Source organism: Schistocerca cancellata, chromosome 12 (genome assembly GCF_023864275.1).
Source record: "Schistocerca cancellata isolate TAMUIC-IGC-003103 chromosome 12, iqSchCanc2.1, whole genome shotgun sequence".
NCBI classification, from domain to species: Eukaryota; Metazoa; Arthropoda; class Insecta; order Orthoptera; family Acrididae; genus Schistocerca; species Schistocerca cancellata.
The window spans coordinates 9,723,136-9,748,670 of record NC_064637.1 but is presented as its reverse complement, the minus strand read 5'-3'; positions in this window follow the sequence as shown (position 1 = coordinate 9,748,670).

Genomic DNA, 25,535 nt, shown 5'->3' with positions numbered 1-25,535 from the left:
TTGGAATACTGTCTTCAAATTCTGAAGGTGGCAGGGGTAATATACAGGGAGCGAAAGGCTATTTACAATTTGTAGAGAAAGCAAATGGCAGTTATAAGAGTCGGGGAGCATGAAAGGGAAGTAGTGGTTGGGAAGGGAGTGAGACAGGGTTACAGCCTCTCCCATATGTTATTCAAACTGTATATTGAGCAAGCAACAAAGGAAACAAAAGAAAAGTTTGGAGTAGGTATTAAAATCCATGGAGAAGAAATAAAATCTTTGAGGTTCGCCGATGACACTGTAATTCTGTCAGAGACAGCAAAGGACTTGGAAGAACAGTTGAACGGAATGGACAGTCTCTTGAAACGAGGGTATAAGATGAACATCAACAAAAGCAAAGCGAGAATAATGGGATGTAGTCGAATTAAGTCGGGTGATGCTGAGGGAATTAGATTAGGAAATGAGACACTTAAAGTAGTAAAGGAGTTTTGCTATTTGGGGAGCAAAATAACTGATGATAGTCGAAGTAGAGAGGATATAAAATGTAGACTGGCAATGGCAACGAAAGCGTTTCTGAAGAAGAGAAATTTGTTAACATCGAGTATAGATGTAAGTGTCAGGAAGTCGTTTCTGGAAGTATTTGTATGAAAGTGAAACATGGACGATAAATAGAGAAGAGAATAGAAGCTTTCGAAATGTGGTGCTACAGAAGAATGCTGAAGATTAGATGGGTAGATCACATAACTAATGAGGAGGTATTGAATGGAATTGGGGAGAAGAGAAGTTTGTGGCACAACTTGACTAGAAGAAGGGATCGGTTGGTAGGACATGTTCTGAGGCATCAAGGGATCACTAATTTAATATTGGAGGGCAGCGTGGAGGGTAAAAATCGTGGAGGGAGACCAAGAGATGAATACACAAAGCAGATTCAGAAGGATGTGGGTTGCAGGAGGTACTGGGAGATGAAGAAGCTTGCACAGGATAGAGTAGCATGGAGAGTTGCATCAAACCAGTCTCAGGACTGAAGACCACAACAACAACAACCCCCGAATACCGATCTCGGTGATGTAACAGATTCCAAATCATCCCTATAATTTACAAGGCGTACAGTGCTATATTTCGCATCCCCATTAGTTCATTTGGGCTATGTGTTGGCAGCTGCGCTACAGTTACAAGCAATTTTAGAACACATAACGAGAGATTATGTTATGATCGCATGGAAAGATCTGAGATACAATCGATAGAATTACGAAAAATGACGAAGGAATAGGTATAAATTGACAGAATATACACCAAAAGGCGGGGAAATTGAGGAAGTACTTGCGTATTTTCTGGTTCGCGCCGAACAGTTTGTACATGGGAACAAATATGTGGCAGCAATAGGAATGCGAGAAAACGTCGACATCGAAACAAAGGGAATCAGGGAAGCAGTCAATTTTTTTCCGTCGGGGCAGCATTATACTATATGTCTATTGAGGTACCCGTGATGCACGCGATTTGACTACTGTATTTGCTGCTTTTCCGAAAGACAGAGGACAATTCACCTCTAAACTTACCTGCATCTGCGTTAAAGGATAACAGAGAGTGGACAGGGTGATGGATTGAGATGGACCTGTAACGAGGTACGTTTTAATGCTTGACTGATGCGTTGTAGAGATGGATAAGTTGCTGCAGGTCAATTTTTCCACTGTTCTGTCCGGATGCATCAGTCACGTGACATAGCCTGCTTTCCACTCGTATACAGCCACGTGTTCTGTATGTGGTTTAAAGCACTGTCTACTTGTGATCGTTAACGGTAAATCTGTCGCTCATCTGAGGGCATCCATCTCATGTGTGGTTAAGTTTGACACATTCCTCTAAATGAACTTTGACTTCTGCAACGTACCCCATCCCCCCTGTCTCCTCTTGGGTGTAAAATGGAGACTTCAGCGTAGTAAATAAGTTAGCGATAGGTGCTTTTGAGGAGCTGCAGTCCCCGTGTACACATTTATCAGGCAGATGTGTCGTTTACAGAGTTAGTGACGGAATGACTTGTAATTTTCACTTGTTGGACGCAGCTGCTATGCGTTTATCTGTTTCCTTGCAGGAAGTATCCCCCGCTACTAAAGATCATTTTATATAGACCTAGTGCAGGCATCGTATAATTTCTGGTCCGCGATCAGATGTGAACAATGGACACCATACATCTCTGGAAAGTTATATTGTGCATGTATCACGCATAGCCAGTGTTTTAAGGAAGTAGTTTTCTCGTGTTGCGTATTGATACCACAGTGTATCGTAGAGAATCTGGGAAGAATGATGTATGTCCTGCGCTTGAAATATATTTGTTACATTGTAATATTAACAGCGCTACATTCCATACAACTGATAGGTCGAAAGCGCAGGCGATCTAACATTATGGCCCGTTTTAAAATAAGTGCAGACCGTTGTAGCCTCAGGGGTGTGCGTGTTTATATTCTCTCTTACCAGTACCTTCCAGGTATCGATCCTACACTCTAGAACAATACTTTAGAATTGATAATTTGGTCGATTTACCTAAAAATGTGTCGAACTCCATCCGTCTGGCGCTCCATCACGCATAAAAATCATTCGTTTGTTCTTCTTCTTCTTAACCGTCTGCTATTACATCATGACACTTTGAAATCTATTACTATACATCGATACGGAGTGCTAAGCTCCTCGACATGGATGCATCTATAGAAAGCTTGTGCAGTTGGATGGGCAAGGACTCAGTTCAAATGGTTCAAATGGCTCTGAGCACTGTGGGACTTAACATCCCCTAGAAGTTAGAACTACTTAAACCTAACTAACCTAAGGACATCACACACATCCATGCCCGAGGCAGGATTCGAACGTGCGACCGCAGCGATCGCGCGGTTCCAGACTGTAGCGCCTAGAACCGCTCGGCCACACCGGCCGGCTGGGACTCGGTAAGCTCCATTCACTCACGAGATGTGGAACTTAGCGGCCTACTTCTGGTCGGATGCAGAGTAGCGGTGCTGTAGGGCGGGCTGGTCAATCACAGTGCCAGAGGGTCTTTCACCATCTAATTTTACCCTAAGAGAGCGAGAATGATCTGTGACTCTCATCAGCATAAATTATCCACTATGCTTGGGGTGTTAGAAATATGTAGAGCGTTGTCTGATATACTTTAATGATGTTTGTGCTCGAGAATTAACATTGAACGGACGTACTGCACAGTCGTCTATCTAGATTCGCAATGATACTCGTAAATTGGAGAAGGGGTCTTTTAGCTATGATACTGAAATTGGGAAACATGCTGTCATATCATAGGTTGGTGTTGAAATTAGGGCGAACAATTTTAGCAATTTTACACTATCAACTGTGATGATTATTATTAGATTAGATCGATGTTGTCTTTTTCATCCCATCTGCCCAGTGGTATGCTATTGGTTACCACATAATGATTGACTCACGCCGCTTGTTTGAGATGGAGAGAGAGTTTTGCCGACACGGCTATACCTTCTGGAGTGGGTAGCACCGAAGCAGCGATCGCGTACATGACTGCAATGTGAGGGATCAGTCGAAACGGAAAGTAGAGTTATCAGCTATTCCGTCACTGTGAGAGATGAGTCTAAATGTAGAGCACGTGAATCACCTTTAGACTGTAGTGCAGAGACTCTAGACAACGCGAGCAAACTCTTCAGGTTACCTTATGTTGTAACTGTCTTTTATTTAAAATCAGCCGGTGTGTGGGCTGTTATGGTATCCCCCGTAAGAACATGATTTTCACTGTGCAATGTCTAGTGTCCTGCGAAAGACCGTGGTTTCAGTACTTCTTAGTGACAGTTTAGAACCTGGCACAGCCCTCGAAGTCGTGGCAGAAAAACGAAATGTTTGGCATGGTACAAAAGCGTGTTAGAAAACAGTGTTTCAAACAACTATATATGACCAGAGTATAGTCTATGGGATACAATCATTCGCCTAGAGTATAGATAGGTGATCAAACTTTAAAGTGGCCTCTGCAGTGACTGTATATTTAATAGGATAGTGCCACACAGGCGGCAGTAGCAGCAGCAGTTTGAGGTGCAAATTCGGGCTACGGTCGCTGGTTCGAATCCTGCCTCGGGCATGGATGTGTGTGATGTCCTTAGGTTAGTTAGGTTTAAGTAGTTCTAAGTTCTAGGGGACTGATGACCTCAGAAGTTAAGTCCCATAGTGCTCAGAGCCATTTGAGCTGCTTGTAAATTCGGTGACGGATGGGGTATACCGTTAGGAATGCTTAGAGGGCTGCACACTGCGCTATTCTGGGAAGCATTGCGAAATCTCCTTCTCCGTGCCGGAACCCACGGCAGCTTCGCGTCAACACGCGGGCAATGGTGCGTTAGTGAGTTCTGTATCAGATGAAGTTAGTGCAGCTTCTATAGTTCTTAATTTTTCTCTGTTTTGGGGGTAGGGAATAACGATGATAGCATGTTGGCCAGATAGATTTGAGTGGACGCGGATCTGTACTACTTGTATGTACTGGGTGATCAAAAAGTCAGTATAAATTTGAAAACTGAGTAAATCACGGAATCATGTAGATAGAGAGGTACAAATTGACACACATGCTTGGAATGACATGGGGTTGTATTAGAACCAAAAATATACAAAAGTTCAAAAAATGTCCGACAGATGGCGCTTCATCTGATCAGAATAGCAATAATTACCGTAACAAAGTAAGACAAAGCAAAGATGATGTTCTTTACAGGAAATGCTCAATATGTCCACCATCATTCCTCAACAATAGCTGTAGTCGAGGAATAATGTTGTGAACAGCACTGTAAAGCATGTCCCGAGTTATTGTGAGGCATTGGCGTCGGATGTTGTCTTTCAGCATCCCTAGAGATGTCGGTCGATCACGATACACTTGCGACTTCAGGTAACCACAAAGCCAATAATCGCACGGACTGAGGTCTGGGGACCTGGGAGGCCAAGCGTGACGAAAGTGGCGGCTGAGCACACGATCGTCACCAAACGACGCGCACAAGAGATCTTTCACGCGTCTAGCAATATGGGGTGGAGCGCCATCCTGCAGAAACATCGTACGTTCCAGCAGGTGTTTATCAGCCAGGCTGGGGATGATGCGATTCTGTAACATATCGCCGTACCTCTCACCCGTCACGGTAGCAGTTACAAAACCAGAATCACGCATTTCCTCGAGGAAAAAAGGCCCGATAACGGTAGATGTGGTAAATCAAACCCATACTGTGACTTTCTCATCGTGCAATGGAGTTTCCACAACAGTTCTAGGATTTTTGGTAGCCCAAATTCTGCAGTTGTGGGCGTTTCAGACCCTCGGAGCGTGAAATGAGCTACGTCGGTCCACAACACGTTACTCAACCAATCGCCATCTTCCGCCATCTTTCGAAACGCTCACACCGCAAATGCCCTCCGCTTCACTAAATCGCCAGGTAACAGTCCATGGTGCCGATGGATTTTGTACGGATAGCATCGGAGGGTACGCCTCAGTGCCAACCAAACAGTAGTGTATGGAATACCGGTGCGACGTGCGACTGCACGAGCGCTGACTTCCCCGTGCATAGACGAACCCGCTACAGTCTCCATTTCTTCCTGAACTGTCTCAGCAGCATTACGCCTTGTGCTCGGTCGGCCACTACGGGGTCTGTCGTCTAAACAACCCGTGGCTTCGAACTTCGAAATCATTCTCGCCACAGCTGCATTTGCCAACGGACCTTTACCCGTTAGAATCCCCTTCCTATGGCGATAGGATCGTAACGCTGAACTAGCGCATTCCCCATTCTGATAATACAGCTTCACTAAAAGCGCCTTTTCAGGTAACGTCAACATGCTGCGACTGCTGGCGCATCTGATTCTCTCTCTCATTACAGCTCCTTTTATACGCCATTGTCACGCGCAGTCACTGACGTTTTGCTGTCCAGCGCCATCGTCCGACAATTTGTGAACTTTGTTTTTATTTTTGTTCTAATAAAACCCGGTGTCATTCCAAGCATGTGTGTCAATTTTTACCTCTCTATCTACCTTATTCCGTGTTTTATTAAGTTTTCAAATTTATACTGACTTTTTGATCACCCGGTAGTTCGAGGACGCACCACAATGTGCACATTTCCACCGAATGGTCGAAGCATGATCCTGCCTCACTAACTCAGGTCGCTGTGTTTATACACGGGTTGCAGAAGGTGGTGGATATGGTTTTCTCCGACTTCTGCTCAGTTCCGACTTAAAATGGAGCGATCACATGCGCAAAGCTGTAGAAATGGGAGCAGTTGCAAGATGCATAGGAACTGACTAAAACCAGGTTGTAATTTTACTATAGCAGACAGGGTCGAGGAAGGTGACTCGTTGCGACATATGAAAGTGCCAGAAATATTATTCACTTCTGGCTGTGATCCAGAGCATGTATGTGGTTGAATGGGAGGACTTGATTCCAAATCTCAGACAAAATTTCTGGAGGATAGCGTAACACTAGAGATCTGAAAAGCTAGTGTACATTTCTTTCGACCTCAATAAGCATACGATTTACTACTGTTGTTGATCCTTCTCAGTCATCGCCTATAACTCAGTGGATATATAGCAGAACCTCTGACATGGTATCGAGACAGAATACGTTACACATACTGGATAAATATCTAGCGGCGTGAGGGCGTCGCAAACACCTGTTTAATACCATGTTCCCTAGCCGAATAACTTTCAAAATTCAGCAGTTTTGTCACGAGGTAGCGTCGTGGGCTACGTGCAAGTGCGCTGCTGGTCTGATAATATACACACCAGCGATCACCGCCTCGGTATTTGCCCGGATAGAAAAACCACCTCATTCAGAGGTAATGTTGTACCTCGACTTGTAAAGCCAGTGTACCTTTTAACGTGGATACTTGTGTGCACCTGTAGAACCATGACCGCCTGTGACAGTAACGTACAGGAGTTGTTGGGATCGAGTTTTTTTTTAGCATCTGGCTGATTACGTCTCTCTTTGTAGGACACAGTGGTGGCACTCGCAAGATACACTTATGAGACATATCCACCCATGGTAGATTTTCTTTCAGTAATATTTCATATCGCCATCGATAAGTTACTGACGAAGTATTATACTTAGTAGTAGGGGGTGCATGATAGGTTCGCGTTGAGTATCAGGCTTATAAAGTATGTGTTTGTGTTCTGACATGTGCAACGGAGGTGACTATGTCCATTCATGAGGAAGGTATGGATTTGACGTGGAGTACTGTGATAGCAAAGGGAAGAGCGTGTCACGTCATCAGACTGGTACTGATATTCCTATTTACAGAGCCACAGCAGTCAATAGAGTGTATTTCCGATACTTCGCTCATTGTCGAATGTCGTTCAACTGAGACGCCGATTGTAACATGAAGTTGTAAGTACAGGGATGAAATACATATGTGACCGATTTCTAAGGATGACTGATGTGCGTGCTCGGCCTGCAGCGCCGGTGAACTGTGCGGGAATGATTCACGTTTCTCTATCACAGTAGGAGCTGTCAGAATGGAGAGGCCTGTTGAAGTGTAGGAATGTACATGAATTAAGGTGTTGTCCTCTAGACAACCGAATAGCGAACTCATACTTAGTACATGTTGAATAGCTTTGGAGATTGCATGGAAATTTGAGAATGAATATGGAGGTGCGTTTGCATTGGACTGTTGTTCCCTCCCATGTAAATTGTTCGGTTGACTGCTTCTGCAGATTTCGCGTCTTTATTTAGTTGAAAGAAGATCGATTGTGGGGTGTGCATCTAGCATGTGGAAGACACATTTGCCGGTTCTCTAGACGCGAGGAACACCTTAGTTGACCTTGTAAATTATAGGGTTGATTTCGAATGTGTTACATCACCGAGATCGGTATTCGCGGGTGCAAATATCATTTTTTATCTGTTTGTTTCTAGTTACTCTGTGGTCTAGAGCATACTCCACCTAGCTAAATTTTCGGGTTTGTATAGAAATAATTCCCAGTTGTATCTTTGCAATGATGTTGCGTGAGAGATCGGTAGGATACTGCTGTGTGCGAACCACACAAACTTAGATATGTTCTTGTAATCCCAGCGTCTGGAGATGTGTGTAGAAAAGCGAGCAAGCAAGGCAGCAGGTTCGGACCAGAAATAGTAACGCATTTGTACCGAGGAAGAGGGGGTGGGGGGTGGGGAAAGAAGCCAGTCTTTGCACAACAGTTCTGAGAGTGACTTCGATCCACTGATGGCTTTCTGATGTGAAAGGGGTGATTTTGTAAGGTGGAGGCTATGAATTGTATGTTTACTACATCCACATGGTACGTGGTGATATATTGCTGGGTTGGAGATCGGTTTCACGCACTAATATTCAAGCTCCTGTCCTCAGTGGGAGAGAATTTGACTATATGTATGTCATTTTGTGAGGTTTAGTTGACACTGCAATACAGTGATCAGTGTAAAATAGTCTATTGCTGCTGAATGTCATGTCTGTAGAAAGAAAGAAAACGTGGACGGTGCTTCCCTAGGACTGAGGTGCATCATGCCATATAGCCAGTGTGAGTGTAGGCAAACCATAATTTTTTTGAGTGGCATACAGATATAAAAGATAACTGCACTGTTTGTGTAAATTTTGTATATATTGCATTGTAAAGTTATTGTGGCTTATGTCGTATAAAATATGTATATATTGCATTGTAAAGTTGCTCTGGTTTATGTTGTGGCATGACTAGAGAGAATGACTGTGTGTCCAATCGTGAGGGACGTATAGATTCAGCACATCGATAACCACGAGGGTACGAGAGAGATTTTTTACGTGAAAAATTATGTGCGCTATAGGTACTAAGATTCGTTCCAAAAGCACAACCATCAATAGGAGACATCAATTGGTGTCAGACAGTAGCAGCAATTATATTTAATAATATTTAATTGTAGTTACACTGGTAAATATGTTCCTGGCTTCCAATAGTGTTGTGATTCTCGTATGTATTTGATGATCTGTAGACAACTCTATTTTTCAGAGATCGCTCAAGTACATTGACAGTTAAACCTGTAATTGTACCGCTGAAACTTCTGTCTGCAGAAAGAAAGGAAATGAGGATGGTGCTTCGATACCGACGGCAACAGTAATTCGGCAGGTAAATTCTACAAGAGCCATTGTAATGCTAGATTCATTCACATCCTTTGTGCTGGGATATAGGAGCCTCTACATAGAGGTGGGAACGTTTGTGTGTGTTGAAAGCAGGAAGGGTAGCACGTGATGGACTGGGTTATCACGTTAGGACCGCTGGGAAGAGTGCATTCGATGTTATTCTGCGCTTTTTGTAGTTAGTTGGTCGCGTCTCTCATGTTGCACTAGGAACAATGTGCCCTGTGCTACTCTGTAATCAACGGTAAGGACACATGCTGCCCTGAGGTGTCTCGCATATGGGAGCAGCATGAGCGCTCATTGGAGTTCTTTGACGTCAGTATAACACTGACTGTACACCCCAAAATGTAGGGAACTTTCACCTGTCTCCAGTGGCGGCTCACGCCTGTGTTGGCGTATGTCGTTGGTAGCGTCAGCAACAGTGGACAGATGAACACGTATTTCGAGTGGAATTTTTCAGTATGGAAGGGGTGTCGCCACCTCATGTGTGCGGGCATCTGTGCATGGTTTTTGACAGCTGATGGCTGCATCACTTTGTGGGAGCTGCCGCTAACCTCCTGTGCGGTCCAGTGGACAGGGTGTGGGGGGCTGTGCTTGTTCACATTTATTGCATGTCTGTTGCATTATTTTGTGATCAGTTCTGTAGGCTGTGCTATGTGTTATTTGGAGAGGTTATGATTTCGTGCCTGCACATCAGTGATCAGCATTATTTAGGAGTAGTTTAGTGGTCTGTCCTGAAATTATTTCAGTGAATTAATAATTGTTTGTGTGTCTGCAGAGCGTTATTTAGGAGTAATTTACAGGTCTGTGGGCAGTGTGGCGTGACCCCAGCATGTGTTTTGTACCAGTGTGACAAATATACTCCATCCCTAAATAAATTGTTCCAAAATAAATATAGTACACTTCTTCCTTACTCTATCCAGCAGCCCAAGGCAGGCCGAGTCATTTTCGCGCCATTTTCCCCTCCAGACCACCATCTGAGATTACGTCACAGGAGAGATGACTGCACCCTCTGGTGGCAGTACTGTGTACTAGGTCAGTTGGAGTCTAGATCTCGAGGTGGAGACATTCTTTCTTTGTTTCTTTCTTTTGCTACTGCCTTTACCCCGCATTGTGCGCAGGGTCAGCAGGGCTAAGTACAGATTTGGCATGGTTAATTTTAAAGGGTGGCCAGATGCCCTTCCTGCCGCTCGTCGTGGAGACATTGCCTGCATAATAAGAACTTATGTCCAGCACAGGCAGACTCGTTTTCCCGCCATTTCGCCCAACCATTTTGGATTACATCACCGAAGAGACGACAGCGGTTTCTGGTGGTGGTACTATGTAGTAGGTCTGGACCTCGTGGTAAACACACTGTTTGCCGCCATCTTGGATAACGGTACTTGCATCATCAGCTGACGTCATGACTGCCATCTTGGATGACAGTGTCCTCTGATGGTGGTTGCATGTACTCCATCAGTTGGAGTGCAGCCCTCCTGGTAGATACACTGGATGGTGGTGCTGTCTCTAATTGTTTAACCATAGACTGGTACATGATTTCGACAGTTGACGATTAGCAAGCATGTTTGCACAATGTTTTAGTGGTTCACATGTGACGTGTGACGTGACCCCAAGCATGTCAGAGCGTGCATTTTGTATCAGTGTAATAAATATACTCCATCCCTAAATAAATTGTTCCAAAATAAGTAAATTACACTCCTTCTTCTCTCCACCAGTCCAGTGCAGCCTGATTCATTTTCTCACCAATCCCTAGAAAGAGGTGTCAGGTAGAGGTGTACAAATTCCCCTTGCAGCCTGCTTGCCCCTAGCTCCTCTGCAACCATTCATGCAGGTCAGCCTGCCGCGACGTAAACACAAGAGTGCGCGTGTACTGAGGCGTAGTGGGTAATGCGGCCGACTTGGGCTCCCGCAAGCCCGGGCAGCCTGGGTTCCCGCAGGCCTGCCAAGCTTCACGGGACCCGCTCGGCTTGCTGCACCTGACAACAGGTTGCGCTGTCAAGCTACCGTGACTAGAGTAGCCAGGTAGTTGGCCCGCAGTTTATTTATCGCAAAGGTGGGGGCGGCACAATGAATAGGTCGAACTTTAGTGAGATTGAGAAAAAATTGACAACTGGCGAATACATGCTGGTAACGAAACAGAGCACAAGTGCCGCATGGGAAACGTTTTCGTGTGTTTATGATGCCGCTTCAAATAAATCTGTAGGTGTGTCTCAATACAAACTATGTAAAAAGCTCTTAAGTACTTATTCGGGAACCTCGAGTATGTTACGACATGTGTGCAAATTTGACAAGCAGTTCCCTCACTCCGTAAATATCTTGAAAGAGGACAAAGATTTAGTGGCCGAAAAGTGCGTCGAAATGTGTGCGAAGGACCTGAGACCATTTAGCAGTATAGAGGGAGAAGTATTTCTTAATTTAGGGCAGACACTGATCGACATAGGTAAAAAATATGGCTCAGTTGATATTAAAAATATTATGCCTTCCCGGTTGACAGTAGCTAGGAAAGTTCAAACCTTAGCTGATAAAGTGCGCAGCAAAATGCTCCCAGATATAGTGCATGCGATTCGTTCTGGTATATGTGCCAGTACAATTGATCTATGGACAGACAATTACAAAGGGGTGCATTACATGTCCGTGACAATGCATTACATAGACTGGCGTTTGAATAACTGTGTACTGATGTGCTCTGCGTTTCCTGACCGCCCAAAAACTGGCTCGAATATTCGAAACGAGTTGGAAGATCGCTTAGAAACTATGGGTGTTTCTCGTGAAGACATTGCCAAAATTACATTTGTCACAGACCAGGGCAGTAACATTGTCAAAGCTCTCGAAATATATCAGCGTCTTCCATGCATGGCTCATAGTATAAACACGGTCTTGAAACATGTTCTGAGTGAACAGTTTTTGAAAGAAAATGTTCCAAATATATTAGCCATTCTTAATACAGTGCGGGCTACGGTTTCCTACTTCAAGAGAAGAGGTCTGTGTGTGAGACTGAATTCATCTTTAAAGCAGTGGGTTTCAACTCGTTGGAATAGTTATTTTGACATGCTTGTATCACTCCATTCTCAGATTGATTCAGTGAAGGCTGTCTTACATAACGAAGGTGGCTCTGATAAAATGCTGGGTTATGACCATCATATAACTGGCCAGCTTATAGCATTTCTTAAGCTGTTCAAAGAAGCCACAGTTGATCTAGAGGGTGACAAGGAGCCAACCCTACATTTAGTTCTACCGTGGTTTTATGCCTTAAAAGCTCACTGTACTGTACGGGATAACGATGAAGAGGTTTGTAATTTTATTCCATCTGAATATTATAGAACCACTTGTTTCAAAGGTTTCATGTCCTGAAAATACATTTTATCAACATACATATTTCACAAGCCGCCGGTGCCTTCCTAGAACAGAAAATGTGCGTTAGTATGGTGCATAAAATTACAACGTTTATGGTGCCTAACTACCTTAAGAAAGTTAACCGAGGATGAAAAAATTGATGTTTACCAAGCAGCACGACAGATGTGTGCTGTAGGTAAGCTCCTAAGATAATGCATATATTCTTCATCTACATGTACATGGGTACTCTGCAAGTCTCACGCAAGTGCTTGGTTGAGGGTTCATCGAACCACTTTCAACTGATTTGTCTCCTATTCTAGAATTTCGCGCGGGATAAAACACCTACATCTCTCCGTCTGAGCGCTGCTTTTTTGTATTTTATTCTCATGATCATGGCTTCCGATGTAGATGGGACTCAACAAAATATCTTCGAATTCGGAGGTGTAAGTTGGTTATTGAAATTTCATATATAGATCGCGCCACGTCAAAAAACGCCATTGTTGTAATGATTCCCACCCCAACTCCTATATAATTTCCGCGGTACTCTTTCCCCTGTTTCACGATAATACCAAACGAGCTGCCCTTCTTTAGACTCTTTCGACCTCCTCCATCAATCGTACCAGAAAAGGCTCTCCAACTGCGTAGCTATACTCCAAGACAGTGTTTTGTCATTAAAACGCCTACAACATTTTCTGTGTGTCCATTCCTATTTAAGTAGGTCGTAATTGTAATCAGATGTATTAAGTAGAATCTACAGCCTTTAGATTTGACTGGTTGACCTTGTAAACGAAGTTTAACGGACTTAGTTTAGTGCACACACGGATAACCTCGCTCTTTTCATTATTTATTGCCAACTGCCAACTTTCACACCAAAAATATATATATTATTTAAATCGTCCTGCAGTTAGGTTTGATCTTCTGGTGACTTTCAAAAATGGTTCAAATGGCTCTGAGCACTATGGGACTTAACAGCTGCGGTCATCAGTCCCCTAGAACTTAGAACTACTTAAACCTAACTAACCTACGACATCACACACATCCATGCCCGAGGCAGGATTCGAACCTGCGACCGTAGCAGTCGCGCGGTTCCGGACTGAGCGCCTAGAACCGCGAGACCACCGCGGCCGGCTTTGGTGACTTTACTGGACGATAAATGATAGCATCATCTAAAAACTATTATAATTTCAACTATGTGTAGTACGATCTTCACATTATTCTGCAAATATTAATTGGAACCTGTATAGTTTCAATACAAGTGCCCAATCACAGCACCAAAGAAACAAATCCAGGACCGTACAAAATGGCGAAATTTGAGGACTGGGCAGAAGAGTCTCCTCTCCTACATGATGAAGTCAGCAGATACTTGCAAGAACACTGTGTGAACGAGGGAGATATTCTACAGTGGTGGAAAAATAACTCCCAACGACTTCCTCGACTTGCGTGTGTGGCAAGAAAAATATTAAATATACCAGCCACTAGTGCCTCTAGTGAGAGAATTTTTAGTTGCGCTGGAAACCTAATTAGCGAAAAACGATCATGTCTTAATGCAGACAGACTTAACGATCTCGTCATAATTAATTCAAACACTAATCAGCATACACATTAAGAATACAGTAGAACATTAAACAGGAAACTATGAGTTTGAGTGCAAATTTACTAATTAAGAGTGCACTTTTCTAATTGTGCTTTCTGGGCGTCAGTTTCTGAGATAGAAATTTTGTAATGCATAGAATTCATTTTTGTTTTAGACTAAACTTTTTGATTTCAATCCTTCCAAGTGACATTTATTATTGTTTGTAAACCATTTTCTGTTACTTGTGTTTGCAAGAGTAGCCAAATATTTTTAGGAGTATCTGGTTTGGCCTAAATAATACTTTCAGGGGAACTGAAGGAAAATTTGTAAATATTTTATGTTGAAAAGTGTTCTGCAAAATAAAATATTCATTTGTGGATTAAGGCAATACACATTATGAGTTTAAATTACAATTTATTTTGTTGAGTTCCACACACATTGCGAAATGTAATTTTATTCCTGTATTTCTATATTAAGGGGAATCCCACAAGCAGGGTCAAGATGCTGAAGACTAGACACTACAAATGCTTTTAAAATGAAGAGCGTCTTTTTCCACGAATGTATTGTAGTAGGAATGTAATGGAAACTCGGAGCCACTCTCCACAGCGTCTACGTCTGCGTCATGAGGATTCAGACTCGTCGTTTAGGTCTGTGTAATGAGGGTCTACAGTCGTTGTTTAGGTTCGCATCATACAAGTAAACACTCGTCGTCTAAGTCTGCATCATGAGGGTCCGAACTATGGTCCCTATGACGCAGACCTAGACTACAAGTGTGGACTCTCATGACGCAGACGTAGACGCCGCGAAAAATGGCTCAGAGTCGCCATTGTATTCCCAGTACTATAGTTTTTAGACGAACTGGATACGTAACAAGTGCTTCGATTTTGTTAAAATGCATTTTGGCAATTTAGAATGATTTTAACAACTTTGAATGAATTCACAGAACCAGTAAAATACATCCTGGAAAAGTTGTTAAATATTTGTATAACTGGTGTCATACTTGGCTGAAACATACTAAAGTTAAAGAATCTAGACTTCCAAAACCTTAATTTGGTTCTCATTGCAATACAGTGGTTATCAAGGGCGTAGATAATTTATTCTTCTGGGGAGGGGACCAATCTTCTTTTTGTTTTTGGGGGGGTGGAGGTTCGCTTCTTTAGTACAAATATTCATCCATTTCAGTGTTGAAACCTGCAACACAGACTGCATTGCGTTCCACTAAAACAAAAAACACTATGTTCATGGGCTCGGGTGGCCAGGGGGCCAGGGGGGGGGGGTACCTCTGCCCCCCCCTCCCCGTTATCTACGCCCCTGGTGGTTAATTCTAGCTTTTAGTGTACAAAGGAACTCCATTTTCAGTGATTGTTCTGCTTGCTACACAAACCTGTTTGAGATGTGATCTGGTGGTGGTTTGAATTGAGAATATCCAAAACTGAGACATTGTGAAGTCTCGAAGAAATCCTTTTATATCTGACAACTAGGTGAAAACCGGGCGTTGCCTGGGCATTTATTTATTCCATACTCTAGTAGTCCATCTTCCCTCCCCTATTTTCTCTCTGTCCATTTATTCCTCTCCCACTATCTCTATGTTCACCTCCCCCCCTCCATCCCCATCCCTTGGCCCATCTCCCCCCACCCTCTATCCTTCTCTGCGTCCTCTCTCTGTTCGCCACTTCAGTTCATCTCCTCTTCACCTATCTATGAAAACTCATATATATATGTCAACTTTTGTGGTGGTCAGTGAAGCAGTGTCAAAGTTTATTGCTAGGCAGCATTTATTGTAATACTTTTGATACGCAGCATTGACAGTTTTGTTTTCTGGTGCGTAAACAAATGATGTTGAAGGTGTCCTGACAGGGGAATATGCGACATACAATTGGCCATGTGAAAAACATGATTCTCAAGATTGATGCCTCAAACATATAACGACTGCTCTTGCGATTTATCTATCGACATGGCAAATGCAAGCTGCGCTGGAAATTATAACCGTTTAAAGCCGAGTGGCATGTCGGTCGGAATCATAGTGATACGTGGAATCAAACTGTCTTAACCTTTGTACTTTCCTTTTAAAATTGTGGCTTCGATTACGTTGTTCTTTAATTTCTTCACCGCAAGTCGGGTGCCATTACAAAGACGTGGCTGGTTTACCTTTCGCAACATAATGATTGCCGATCCAACTTAATTGCAGATTGGGAGGCGGTAATCCGGGCACATCCGGCGAATTTAAAAATTCCGTAGGATAGTTGACTACATCATCTTGGTTAGTAACGGAATAAACCGACTTGTATGTCATCAATTTGCCAGGTATCATATTTTGAATCTGAAAATTCATTTCGTTAACATCAAGGTTAACCAATATAACACATTCGCTCAACCAAAACTGGTTTGCAACTGTTAAGCGACATTTGCTGTGCGCGAATCGTCAAACACGATGACAGTGAATGTGTCAGACATCTCTCAAATTTGAAAAAGTTCATAGACATTTCGTTTAAAAAATGTATGTATATATACATATGTACACACACACACACACACACACACACACATATATATATATATATATATATTCATACATATATGTATATGTGTGTGTGTGTGTGTATATATACGTATATATATATGTAAAGATGCACATGGAAATATTCAAAAACCTTCTCCATGGAAACATGGAGCCAACTTTCATGGTAACCCGCAAACGATGTCAAAATCTTTTGTAAGGTACTCTATTCCATGCACTGTCCGAAATACTATGTAGACAGTGATGTTCCTCTTGATGGTCAAGTGTGCAAAGTTTCTTCAAGATCGGACTAAAACTGTAGGTTGGTGTAGAAGTGTGTAAGTAAAGTGCCCTCCGCCATGCACCATTGAGAATTTTAAGCAGACAGCGCCCTTCATCCTGCTTTGAATATCAAGTGTGCCAAATTTCATCAAGATCGGAATAAAAACGTACAATTTGTCGAATTCCGTTAGGTAAAGTAACCTCTGCCATGCACCCTACGAAATTTCATGTAGACTGTGACCTTCCTCTTGGTTTCAAGGTATAGTGTACAAAATTTTATCAAGATTGTATGCAATACAAACACACGGACACAATGAAAACGCACTTTCAGTTTTTCTCAAATTTTCGAATTTTTCTGTCGATTTTCCAAAGATTTTATTTCATAAAAACCTCGTCCTGAGAATTACAAACACAACAAAAAAAATTGCTGAATTGGTCCAGCCGTTCTCGAGTTTTATGCTTATCAACATATTTGGCAATTCATTTTTATTTATATAGGTAATAAGCCGGAAATATACGCGTAAAGGAAGAATGTACAAATAAAACGCAATATTTTTTGACCTGAAATTAATATATATATATAATGTTGGGGTTTGTCTTTTGGTGCTCAGGTAAAATAAAACTTTTAATTAACGTTCATAATACGACAATGACTCGCGCAGACTAAACGGCTGCGTAGCGCAGCTCAGCAGTAATATGGGCAGGCAAGCAAGTTTCCCGCAGCCTGCCCGGGTTGGGTTGTGCTTGGCTTGGCTGGGAGTGAAGCAGCCTGCCCGTTCTGTTGACAACGCGCGGCGGCCTGCCCGCCTGGCCACCGGGCAAGCATGGGCGGGCTAAAAGAGGAACATGTACATCACTAGTGTCAGGTGGGTGACTTAGGTTAGTGGAGGTAGCCCAAGTGACCGATGTTCTCGCGATTTTCTTAGGTTAGTAGAGATAACAGTGCTGTGATGCCATATCCTGTTGGAATTTAAACTTCCTGCCATTTTTCTGGGGGAGGGGAGGGGGCCGTGGCACTTTCCCGCCAAAAACTGTCATTTTGGATAACAGTATGTGCGTCATTAGCTGACGTCGTGGCCGCCAAGTCTACACGCCGCCATCTTGAATGACGTTATCTCCGCCCTGTTGGATAACTGTACTTTGGCGTAGAAACCACCTTGGGGTTGGGTGACGCTTCACCGCCATCTTGGTTAACGGTACTTTGGCATAGAACGAAGGCTGACCCAATACGTGTGTTACGGCTTCTGACCAATAATTGCGTTTGTGTTTTTGACATCAGATTCATTATTATGATAAACGGAGTGTAATAGAAGTAATACCTTAACTCAGTTGAATTCTCATCACATTTTCGGCATTAAATTGAATACAGTTAAAGCGTAGTGTTCAGTGTAAGTCGACAGCAATATTGTCGACGTTACATTGACTACCATCAATCTGACATAAAATACTTCATTCAACAGATATCAAGATCGAGACTCCTTTCGTTTTTAATTTGCATGAAAGATACATCTGTAGCTCCTAGGGTGACTGTGTTGGTATTTGTCCATTTATCAACGGCCTATGATACTGCCAACCACCAGGTACTACTACTCAAGGTATACAATGTGAGCAAGGATTTTAGTTTAGCTGGGTTCATCACAGTAATTCTGCGAAGCCGCAGGTTCTTCGTTTACTTTCAAGGGCAATGCAGTCGATGGAGACTACAGGAAAACGGCCTTCCCCAAGGAATAGTGTTGGCTCCAATCCTATTCAACATGTATACAAACGCTCAACTATAGCCCCAAAGATCGGGAGTTTCTCATATGATGATGACATTGCTCTTGCCACTCACAGCTCAGACTCTGAATCACTGGAGAACACACACCCTCATGAATACTCTTGAAGATCTATCAAGATTCGTTCACCAAAGAAGATGAAGTAAATATTCCAGAATTCGAATCAAGAACAGCTGCCAACATGAGTAACATAGAAGCAGATATCTTCTGAATAGTGAAGCAACTTAAATCAGGCAACAAAAGCAAGTCTTCCGGTCCAGACAGTATACCAGTTAGGTTCCTCTGAGAGTATGCTGATACAATAGCCCCATATTTAATAATCATATAAAACTGTTCCTCGACGAAAGAGCTGTACACAAAGACTGGAAAGTACCAAAGGTCACACCAATATTGAAGAAAGGTAATAGGAGAAATCCACTTGGCCCATATAATTAACATCGACATGCAGCAGGATTTTGGAACATATATTGTGTTCGAACATTATGATTACCTTGAAGAAACCTCATATTGATGCACAGTCAAAAGAGTTTAGAAAACATCATTCTTGTGAAACACAACTAGGTTTTTACTCACGTGAGTGTTATTGACAAGGGATTTCAAATTGATTCCGTATTTCTGGATTTCCGGAAGGCTTTTGACATTGTACCACACATGTAGCGAAATTATGTGCTTGCAGAATATTGTCTCAACTATGTGACTGGATTCATGATTTCCTGTCAAGTCCCAGTTCATAGTAATTGACAGAAAGACATCGAGTGAAAGAGCAGTGATATCTGGCGCACCCCAAGGTAGTGCGTAAGGTGGCTGTAATTTCGCACCTATCCACATACTTTTCCACGATTTACAAACACAGTTAGGTATCATGTGATAGGTTGTGCATCGTATATATGAATACATGATGGAGACTGACATGTGTGATGGTCCTGCTTAAACACAGGAAGTAGCAAGGCGGACGTTGGGACACCTGAGCGCTGGAGCGCAACAGAGTCGCGACCGGCCGGTGTTGTAGCCAGACGGGAAGGATTGAACTTCGGAAACTACGAAAATCTTGGACACAGATGAGAGCGACAAGGAGCGTCACCTTAGAAATCACGCAGGCTGGGTTATTTACGCGGATTTTTACTGAGAAATGTAACATTTTATGAGTATATGTGTTTCCTCGCAAACTTTCTGCGCTGGACGACAAAAGACTAAAATATGGTTGAGCTGCATTCGGAAGAGGGAGAATATTCCGTGGTTTTAGGAATATGATTCGTTTTCGGAAGTACGATGGTGGGGAGCCGAGCCTTGCTGGGAAGCCAGCTGTGGAGAGACGGACTTCCGTTGTGAGCGGCCGTGTGTGACGGTCGCTCGATATCAGCTTTGTTGGTACAGGCGGACTGGCTGTCTCTGCTCTCAGGAGAGTTTACGGTTAGAACAGTCAGGCACTGTACTGTTGCGAACCTATACGATTCACGACTTCACCTCCAGGTTGGAAGTCATCATGGAGTACGCATCGTTCAGTAATTGAGAGCACTTCTTCTGCCTGTAGTTATGTTGACTCATTATGTGAATTCCGTCCTTGGGAGTTCACGTTTCTCGTCTGTAGAACACAGAGAGGAGAAGACAGTATTATAGTAGTCAGAGGACCGCCTTCTGCCGTCCTAGTGTTTGAAAGAATTTTATTTTGTGCCTGAAGTTCTTCCATCAGCGCATATCTACGAGAACCAGCATGCCGATGCACCCGACTCAGTACGTACAGTGGTATCACAAATTTCTTCGGCTTATTAGGGCTATAAAGCTAAACAGCTATGATCATGATAGTTTATTTATACTGAGGTTCCACACCACTGTAGAGCATTTTGAAAGTAGTGTCTTCTAGTGTTTGTTATGTACATGATGTCAGTCATTTCACATTACTTATGATAGATCATGTGGCCTTAAAAAGGGGCAGAGTGGGCAATTGATCTGCAATTTCAGTTAGGAAACATAGAGAATTGATGTACTTAAAGTGTTGATTTTAACCTATAATAAATATAATGAGCAACATCGTTTATCATTTAGTAGTATTAGTTGCCATCCTCATTCATTTATGTTGAGATTGTAAGTTATATCTTAAAAATGAATTAAGAGATCCTAAGATCTGCTTTAGGCGATAGTCAGACAGGGCCAAATAAACATTTTAGCGTTTTTTATTTTCTGTTGTGCACATTCATTTTACACCTTCCTGGAGTAGCATCTTAGATATGGCGACCCTACTAGGATCCTACTTAGACTCTTCTGATAGTATCCAGAAAGTGGTTTGCAGCCTCGGTAATTTTCAAATTTTTTTCCCCATTTAACATTTAGGTGTTATTGATAGTGACCACCAGCTTGTGTGTATAGTTTGCAGTTGTAAAGTTGTAACCTCCCGACAAAAATATAATAAATAATATGATTAATGATTCTAATTTAGTGTAACCTGAAGACAAAATTCTTTCACAGTGTAATCTCCCCACAAAATTCATTTACATTTATAACCTCCCTACAAAATTCTTTTCTCATTAACCTCCACACAAAATTCTTTCTGATTTAATCTAAGCTCAAAATTCATTCGCATTTAACGTAACCTCAAAACAGAAAAATTCCTATCTCTCAACAGTAAAAATTATAATTATGTCGTTCACATTCAGTGTAACGTGCCAATAAAGAAATAAATTCAGTAAGCTGGTAATAAAACAATGTAACTAACCTCTCAATTAAATTGTCGCTCACTCATGACTTTTCAATAATTCACTGTGAATTTAGCCTGGTAAATTTTGGACGACAGCAGTGCTGTGTCATGGCCCTGAAAGATCATTCTCAATAAAAAAAGGAAAAATTCTTACCTCAATGAAGTCGCCGGATATATCTGCTCTTACAATAAATTTTTCCGGCACAGCTCTGTGCAATGTTGGCCGACCTATCTGTCATTTATGAAAGGGAGCAACTGATTTTTCTATTGCAATAATCGGGATGATCATGGATGGGAGAAATTAGTAAATTCTTTAAATTGAAATGAATGGTTGTTAAAAGTTACTTTTCATGAGGAAGATTATTATTACGAGAGTTTTAAAACATTTACATGCGACTTGAGATAACATTACTACCTATGTGCGAGGCTGCTCTTTACCTTATACAATAACACTCAGGCTCCGACATCGCTGCACCGTGACCAGGCCAGCCAACGCAATACACCAGACAGGACCAGAGCAGACTCCAGACTAGCAACAACTTACTGCTACAGCTACACAGTTCCTACTGCAGTCAACACTGCTCTCTGGTCAGAGACCTTGCAGCGCATGAGCAATACATCGAAATTACATCTGCTCGGACTTCTTACAAAGTCGCACGATAAAACTAAAAATATATTTGTGTATTTTATTGTATTTATTTTCAGAGGCATTGCGCTTCAGCCTGCAGGCTGCAATTAATTGATTTTTGCAATGTTATTTATCATTGCATTTTCTTGTATTGTAATGACACTGCTCGTTCACGATGTTGCCATTAGTTTAGCTTCTTTGTTGTAGATATTTTATGTTCCATGCCCATTACATAATAAATGTGGGTAGTGTAGATTGTGTACCTTTAAGAGAGAGCTGTTACCAGGGATCAGTCCATGTTAACTAGGGCGAAATCTCACTTAGTATCACAACAGAGCACTAGTTGCATCAAGATAGAAATGGAAGATACTTGGGATAGTCAAGAAAGCCTATGGGATGAGAAAGAGTTAGCTATGTTAGCAGCACAAGGCACTGGTGTGGGGAATACCGGTCCAAATGAATTTTGTGGGGATTATAGACACTATCAAGCCCATGGTGGGCAATCTGATAGCAAAGGTGAGGAACAGCAACACACCGAGGCAATTGTAAAGATATGGGAATTTAACGTAGGGAGTCCAAGTTTACGCAGAACAATGAAGAATTGTGGTGGATCACCGTGAGTGGCATTGTCACGAGGCAGTATATCAGGGGCACGCGGTGATGACTTTCTTGAATACCAATAAATGGATAGCGAAAAGGGGAGAAGATCACCTAAGAGTCGAGGAAGTCACAATAGGAGAGATGATTTAGATAACACAGGTGTGTCGGACATCCTTGCATAGCTACAAGAAATGGGGAGTAATATTTAGAAGGTCTGCACAGAAATGGGAAGTAAAGTTCAAAAGGTGAGCACTGAATTGGGAGAGCAAATAAAAAAGGGGAATGATGAAGCACCCTCGGAAATGGGAAGTAAAATTCAAAACGTTAGTGCTCAAATGCAGAAGGTCAACTCAGAAATGGGAAGTAAAATTCAAAACTTTAGAGTTTCCCCTGAAATGGGAAGTAAAATTCAGAATGTTTGTGTCGAAATACAGTCAATAAAACATGAGACGAGGGAAGTGAAAAATGAGGTTGTGACGCTCCGAACAAAGCTAGAACAAGAGATTGCGGAGGTCAGATGAACCGTGAACGAGGCGCGATTACTAGCGAGGGGCGCAAAGCGGATTGCTATTGAAACATTAGAGAAAACAGAAAATACGCAAAAAACGAGTACGGAGAACAGCAACGAAATATTTCATATGCATAATTGCTACCCATAAATGCGCACCACGGAACATTTTTCCACTGACGAGAACGTAACAGGGAGTAGAAGAGAGGATGCCCAAAGTAACGGTAGACAGGGAACGTTACCGCCAAGTGAGAATGTGGCAGGCCGAGTGTGAAGAAACTCTAATGAAATTTTCGATTTTAAGCATTTTATCTCTGGACGAAAATTTTAGTATCACAAAGACGAGGGTAATGTTTTGCACTCGAAAAGTTTCAGTAGACAATTTGATTTACCATTACCTCCTCACTGGTCTCTGATGTACAAACTGGACTTCGTATGTTCACATATCGAGGGAATAACGGCCGAATGCATGCGGAACATTGCAAAATTGTGCACATAATTCAAAGAGTTACGTGACGCATTTTTAAACAAATATTGGTCCATGGAGACACAGGATAGGATCAAGCAGGAAATAATGATGAGCAGAAACTTGGAGAGTTCAGGGTTCCGTAGAACGGTGAAGTTTTTCGAAAACTTGACCACGAAAAATCAGTATTTGGACGACCTATGCACACCGTCTGAGATCATGAGAGTGTGTTACACGAAGTTGCCAATTTCCTACTAGCAAACGCTCGTCGGCCGATGTGGAAGTGATGTAGAAGTGTTCAAAGGTATCCTAAGAGAGTTGGAGTTCGCTTTCAACGAGCAGCAGGCGCGAGAAAAACGCAGGCAGAGAGACGTGCAAGGTGAAAGAAGGGAGAACAACGGAGGGTATAATAGAGGCCATAATTGGCAAAACAATGTAATTCGACCGCCTCACCAAAACACGGAACATAGATATCGTAGTGGGAACAATGTACAGTGGAAGAACTATGGCAGGGAATATAGGCAACAAAATGATCACAGTTGGCAGCCACAAAGTAATGGCGCATCATGGGGCGCCAATAGAGAAACTCGTCAACGGTCTGACCAAGGATGGGGTGGAATGACAAACACCAGGAATCGGGAACAATCAATTGAGATTAGACCACCGAACCCTGGGAGAGTACGGCAAAATGACACAGAATAAGTAGGGAGAATTTAAGGAAGCGTGTATGGCAAAAGTATGTTGTTGTTGTTGTGGTCTTCAGTCCTGAGACTGGTTTAATGCAGCTCTCCATGCTACTCTATCCTGTGCAAGGTTCTTCATCTCCTACTGCAACCTACATCCTTCTGAATCTGCTTAGTGTATTCATCTCTTGCTCTCCCTACACGATTTTTACCCTCCACGCTGCCCTCCAATGCTAAATTTGTGATCCCTTGATGCCTCAAAACATGTCCTACCAACCGGTCCCTTCTTCTAGTCAAGTTGTGCCACAAACTCCTCTTCTCCCCAATTCTATTCAATACCTCCTCATTAGTTATGTGATCTACGCATCTAATCTTCAGCATTCTTCTGTAGCACCACATTCCGAAAGCTTCTATTCTCTTCTTGTCCAAACTATTTATGGTCCATGTTTCACTTCGATACATGGCTACACTCCATGCATATACTTTCAGAAACGACTTCTGACACTTAAATCTACACTCGATGTTAACAAATTTCTCTTCTTCAGAAACGATTTCCTTGCCATTGCCAGTCTACATTTTATATCCTCTCTACTTCGACCATCATCAGTTATTTTACTCCATAAATAGCAAAACTCCTTTACTACTTTAAGTGTCTCATTTCCTAATCTAATTCCCTCAGCATCACCCGATTTAATTTGACTACATCCATTATCCTCGTGTTGCTTTTGTTGATGTTCATCTTACATCCTCCTTTCAAGACACTGTCCATTCCGTTCAACTGCTATTCCAAGTCCTTTGCTGTCTATGACAGAATTACAGTGTCATCGGCGAACCTCAAAGTTTTTATTCCTTCTGCATGAATTTTAATACCTACTCCGAATTTTTCTTTTGTTTCCTTTACTGCTTGCTCAATATACAGATTGAATAAGATCGGGGAGAGGCTACAACCCTGTCTCACTCCCTTCCCAACCGCTGCTTCCCTTTCATGCCCCTCGACTCTTATAACTGCCATCTGGTTTCTGTACAAATTGTAAATAGCCTTTCGCTCCCTGTATTTTACCCCTGCCACCTTCAGAATTTGAAAGAGAGTATTCCAATTAACATTGTCAAAAGCTTTCTCTAAGTCTACAAATGCTAGAAACGTTTGCCTTTCCTTAATCTTTCTTCAAAGATAAGTCGTAAGGTTAGTATTGCCTCACGTGTTCCAACATTTCTACGGAATCCAAACTGATCTTCCCCGAGGTTGGCTTCTACCAGTTTTTCCATTCGTCTGTAAAGAATTCGCGTTAGTATTTTGCAGCTGTGACTTATTAAACTGATGGTTCGGTAATTTTCATATCTGTCAACACCTGCTTTCTTTGGGATTGGAATTATTATATTCTTCTTGAAGTCTAAGGGTATTTCGCCTGTCTCATACATCTTGCTCACCAGATGGT